The following is a 6000-nucleotide window of genomic DNA, read 5'->3' as shown; positions in this document are numbered from 1 at the left end:
GATGTTGATAAGAGCCAACATATCCACACTATGATGAGCAAGGAGGAAATTGACTTGGCTTGTTAACAAGCCCAACATGGAACGGAATTTCTCCTTCTAACACAACCGAATTGGAGGAAGCACCGGAACACAACCCGACCACCCACCAATGGCTCCAACTTCTTCGGCAAGAGGACAAATTTCACCATTCGGGAAAATGAAAACATGATGTTTCGAATCCCAAAACCGAGAACATGCTTCGAGAAATGAGGATTCCACCTTAACTTGACGGAGCACCAATAATTGACCAACTCCCATGCAAATGAGTTTATACTTTTCGGGCCCGGCACCATTGTCGCAACGCATTCTCAAAGGCATCCAAAAACATCACTATTTATACAAAAAAATCAGCGCGTTTTTCAAAAAAAAGGGAGAGCTGCTTCCTATCGCCAAGTAGCTCGCGCCTCTTTGGGCCTATTCTCAGGATTCCCACCTTGAATTGTCCCTTTCAAGTTGTGTTTTCTCCTGACACCTAAAACCTCCCGCCGGATTGCTCGCACCTCTTCGGGACGGTCCAGGACATTTTGTGTTTTCTCACACTCACATTTCCTTGATTTCGCGTTTTACGAAATCCGACACGGTTTCCATGACGCAGCTTTATACATACGTATTTTTCTTTCTTTTTTTTAAAGGGGGAAGGGTTAGTCGCCCCGATCCGCGACGGATCGTTTCCATGTCGGTCGAAATTCCGAAATTGTTTCGCTTTTTCGCTCTTTTTCCACTAAAATAAAAATCGAAAATTGATAACACGACATCAGTTTTCCTCAAAAATTCAAGCACTCACAAATCCGAGTCTTGATCTCACAAAAATCAAAAATCAAATACACTCGCAAAACAAAAAAATCTACTCTAAAATTCACCCTGACGGTTTGAGTTTGATTTTTTTGAGTCACAAATCAATTTCAACAATTTTAATGCAATATAATTCAAGACACGAGTTAATTGCTCAAATTTTCAAAACAATTCATTTTGAGAAATCCAAACGTGACGATGCTTAACTTCAAATGTCGAATGTCGAATTTCAATTTTAAATGTCGAATTTCAATTTTAACTTTGAATAACCATGGTTAACTTCGTTTTCAAATGCCTTCTACGTATTTGCGTTTATGCATATGTGCTACCTGTTGCCTGTTTTCTACACTAACGATGCAGGAACTAGTACGAAGCAAAGGGGGAACTGACAGCCGACATCGCTTCTCCGAAATACAACACAAAAAAGCGAAAATCACAAATGAACCACAATCCAAAAACATAAATATACAAACCGCCTCACGCGAAATGTAAATATGTACAAACAAGAGTCCAAGACACGGACAAGCTACTAAACCTACTCAGCACCCCCCGTCAGACCAGTCTCGGTCTCACGAGGAGTCGCAGTCAATGCAGACACCACCATCTGCACAGACTCCCTCTCCGGAGAACTCTCCAGCATCTCCTGCTCCATCACGACGCGAAGCTCCTCCGCCGCAGCCAACTGAGCCCTAAGAGAGGCAATCTCCGCATCTCGGCTCCGCAACGCGTCCTCACGACGCCTCAACTCCTGGTCTCGACTAGTGATCCCCAACCCCTAGGCCTCAACCATCGACCTAGCTGCATCCAGCTCAGCACGGACCCGAGCAAGCTCCACCGGATCCGCAACACCCTGCAAAACACAATACAGATCATTAAGGTCTAAAAACGTGAAATGCAACACAAAATACACAATAACAACATACAAAAAGTACCTGAGCAAGCCGAGCCTCCCTTGCAGCTAGGTCACCAGGAAGCGCCCTCCACCGGTTAGCCATCCGCCATAAAGCCTGATGACTAGCGGTCGTCACCTACAGCCAAGAAGGTCCTTCAATACAATGCAAGGCAAAATATAAATGGATAAAAACATGTTCGGGTCAGGAACTCACCCTCAGAACGCTCAACCTCCACTCCATGCCAACTTCGGTCACCTCAGCGACCGCAGGTTCTGGCAGGCGCAAATGTAGCTTCTCACCACTCGGCCCCTGAAAGGTGGTTTCCGCTGGGAAAATTGGGGGCTGAGTCTTCATCAACGCATCGAGCCCCTGCAATTTGGATCCACAACGAAGGTAATAAACCCTTCCATCAAAGGAGACAATGAAAACAAAGAACAGAGGAAAACATACCTCGATCGGGTATCAGGCAAGTCTCGACAACCGAAAAGTGTCATAGTCGACCTCCCGCAGCAACAACTCCTCACCTCCCTGACCGTGAAGATGCTCCTCAACCTCGCCGGGGGTCGAATCCTAGAACAACACCCTAGGCGGATCGACTTGTACCACGAAAGTCTCGATAAAGCACTGATGAGCTAAACGCTCGCCGAGGTACCAAACCGGCTCGATTGCCATCTCAAGGTACAAACGCTGGGAGGTGCAAGGCCGCAAACGCTCCCTGACAACGGCCAGCACCTCTATTTAGTGCTCCCAAGGCCACCCGACGAACTGCACTCAAGGCAAAGCTAATCAACCAACTGGGGGCTTCCTAAGCTACCTAGTCATCCTATCTCTATCTACTTCTATAAAGAAGAAGGATTAAGGAACAACAACTTACATCAGCAACTTGGAGGGCGTTCACACGACGCCTGCAGTCCTCGTAAGTCGACTTAATCGACTTCTTCCGAGCCACTGTCCAGGCCCTCACAACAGGGTAAGTCGAAGGGACACCACCAGTGGTCCCCGGACGCAGAGGGATGAAGTAAGCATACAACCAAGCCTGTAACCAAACACAACAAACACAAATCAGCCAATCTTTCAAAAATTGCCAAAATCAAAATCAAAACTACAAAAACACGCTCGTACCTCCAAGATGAGGCCGGGACCAACCAAAGCAGGGGCACTACCATCCCCCACTGCCTCCGGACGCACCGCTGTGTGCATGTACCGGATAAAACTCGCCAAGGCCAGCGTAACCCAGTCAAATTCACCCAAAGTGTCAAGGTCAACGAGCAGAGGAAGTACCTTTGTCGACAAACGCTCACCCTTGTCACCAAAGTACGTGGCACCCAAGAAGTACCACAACCACAACCGCGCCTTCTATGCGTCAGCTCTAGCCTCAGCCTCCGGACTCGCCAACGGCGCCGGAGCGTAGCCCACTGCTCTCCCTCTGAAGTGGTCTCTCCCATACGAGCTCGCGATCAGGAACGGAGTAACGTCAGAAGGCTCGGGCAAAACAGCCTTGATCAGACGAGTAACCGCAGGAGAAGACACCCTTTTCGGCGTCTCTGTGGACTCAACGGACGTCTCGCCATAGGGGAGGCCAGATATCATGGCAAAATTCTCTAAGGTCACACCAACCTCTCCGAACTCCATCTGGAACGACGACGTCGTATCCCAGTACCGATCCAACATGGCACGAATTAGATACAGGTTCGACCTAATCGAAGACATATGAATGTTCCGCCAAGCAGCCATGACCAGCCCAAAAGCCGACCTCTCTATCAACGCCCTCGTACCGGCTCGGAGAATGTCGTAGAAGCCCGGACAGGTAGTGAAACCTGAGAAAGTACTCATGGTGCCGATCTCCTGAAATAAAAAACAAACAACGTCAGAACACCTATTCAGGTCTGACACTTCAAAAGCGACGAAAGTTCAATCAAGTGACACAACTTACCAGGATCTCATATGCGCGGTAGGAGATGTGCCTGTCCAGTCGAATCAACAACTGGCTATCATCGAAACCCTCGGCCCAAGCAGGTGCCGCCCGCAGGTTTACCCTCCGCGGAGCTGTAACCCGTCTGGCCTCTGTGGACATGGCCCACCTGCAAGTCCAGCCGATCTGTGGACATACAACGGTATTTTTGAAAGCCACGCTCGGCGGCGTAAAAATACTTTCGACCGAATCGTATTAGATCGGTCGGTTTCATCTTGGTAAGGGTCTCGAAACGATTAGAGATGTTCGCAGTCGCCACCAAGCAATTGTGGGATACTTGGAACCCGTTCGAAATCCACTTTATACCTCGGTCAAATCGAAGCACAAAGCAGCGTTTGACATAGGTACTAAAGATAAGGAAATCGTCCCTCTTTAGCATCCTATCTCTAGAATGACTCTTATACGCCCTGGATAAGGTCGTCCACTTGCTCCTAGCACGGATGAGGTAAAATATTCTTTTGTCAATGATTCCGACTGTGAAAGCAACGCACCTGAGGTAGTTAACGATAATTTTATTGTTGTTAGTATTAGGAGTACGCTATCTCATATGACTCCTATTTTTTCTTCTTCTGATGCTCTACCCCCTCCCAGTTGGACAAGTAATATAACCGTTTTTCACCATACTTGTCATCATAAGTTTGTTAATCTGAAACGGTACCCTAGATTTTTACTAATTGCTCCTGAGCTCGTTTATTTTGTGGACAAATTTAGGAGCTTTCATAGGAAATTTGTTAGGCTTAAACGTTTATACATGTTATTTTCCTATGTTGCTATTATACCTTGGTGCTACTTACAGTTTTGTGTAGCACATGCGCAGCTATTTGATCGGTTGCTGCGCGCTTTGAGCTGTTTTGACCAGGCTATTTTAGAGAGGCTCGAAGAAAAGAAGGTCAAGCTGGGACCTGACTGAAACTAGCGCTATCCGGGAGGCAACCCGGAGATATAATTTTAAGTCGTTTTTCAAACATTTCGTTTCAATTGCGTTGTAATAATTGGTTTTTAACCCATAGACTGGATCGGCTAAGCTTGTTTTGTTAGTTTTGCGAGCTGTTTTATTGCGTCTTTGCAGGAGTCTATTGAGGATGGCTCGATCGAGTACTTTATATACTCGATCGAACCCTTTTGCTGCTGATTTTACTTGATCGAGTACACATTCCTCTCGATCGAGTACCTGCCAAAGAGAATCCTTCGATCGAGAGCCCTATTGCCTCGAACGAACTGTTTTAGATGCCCAAGTCACTCGATCGAGTAATCTACTCTCTTGATCAAGTGCTTATGACTTGATTCTCTTCCATTGATGATGTTTTGGGTACTTGGCGACCTCCCACGTTGCCGGCTGGTTTTGGGAGGTCCCTACTTCGTGTTATCTTGTGAGTTTTCTGCATCTACACTCTCTCTCCTTTCTAGTTTGCATTTCCTTTCCTTATTTTTGGGTACAATGAGGGCATTGTACGGTTTGGTTTGGGGAGGTTATGCATCCATATCTGTGTCTGCATCTTGTTTTTATTGCATTTCTGTTTTCACGTTTAATTTCTGTATTTCATTGTTGTTTATTTTTATAAAATTCAAAAATCTCATAAAAAATAGAAAAATTTCAAGTTGAGTCGGAACGGTTGATTTCCGTGATGAAATTTCACAGCAATTGTCTTTTTGCTTAAGCCTTGCAGAAACTATTATTCTTTTTAGCATTGTCTTTTTGCATATCTACGAGTTTATGTTAAAATTTAGCTGAATAAATAGACTTGACCTGAAAATTTTTGCAACCTACTTATAAATTATTCTAAGGAACTAGAGCCTTATAAACTGGTGTCATCTATGACCGGTTTCATGTAGGATTGTGAGTAGCATACTCCTTGCATAACATTTTCATTAATTTGCACGTATATGAAATTCAATTGCTTTTTGCCTACATACATTCGGGTTAGTGCTTGGTGTCACATGCAAGGAGGTGCTTACATTCCTTTTTCTTTCATTTTTACCCATTTAACTCCACATTAGCCAAATTTGCTTGTTGACCCTTAACTAAATCCAAATTTAGCCTGCCTTGTCAAGCTAGTTTAGATTGTTTTGCGGTATATAATTTATCGTGCCAAGTTTGGTTTATATTGTATCGTCTTGGAGTTGGTAGAAAAGAAGAAAAGGAGGATAAGTTGAAAAAAGAATTGGAAAAAAAAAGAAAAAAAATAGAAAAAAGAAGAAAAAAAAATCGGAAAAAACGTGATTAAAGAAAAAGAAAAAATGTTTGCTGGTTGACGGTCTCACTCCTATGCTTACTTATATCTATTGAGGAGTATGTTCAGTTCG

The sequence above is a fragment of the Silene latifolia genome, chromosome 9, assembly GCF_048544455.1.
Source record: "Silene latifolia isolate original U9 population chromosome 9, ASM4854445v1, whole genome shotgun sequence".
In the NCBI taxonomy this organism is placed as follows: Eukaryota; Viridiplantae; Streptophyta; class Magnoliopsida; order Caryophyllales; family Caryophyllaceae; genus Silene; species Silene latifolia.
Note: the sequence above shows the minus strand (reverse complement) of the source record.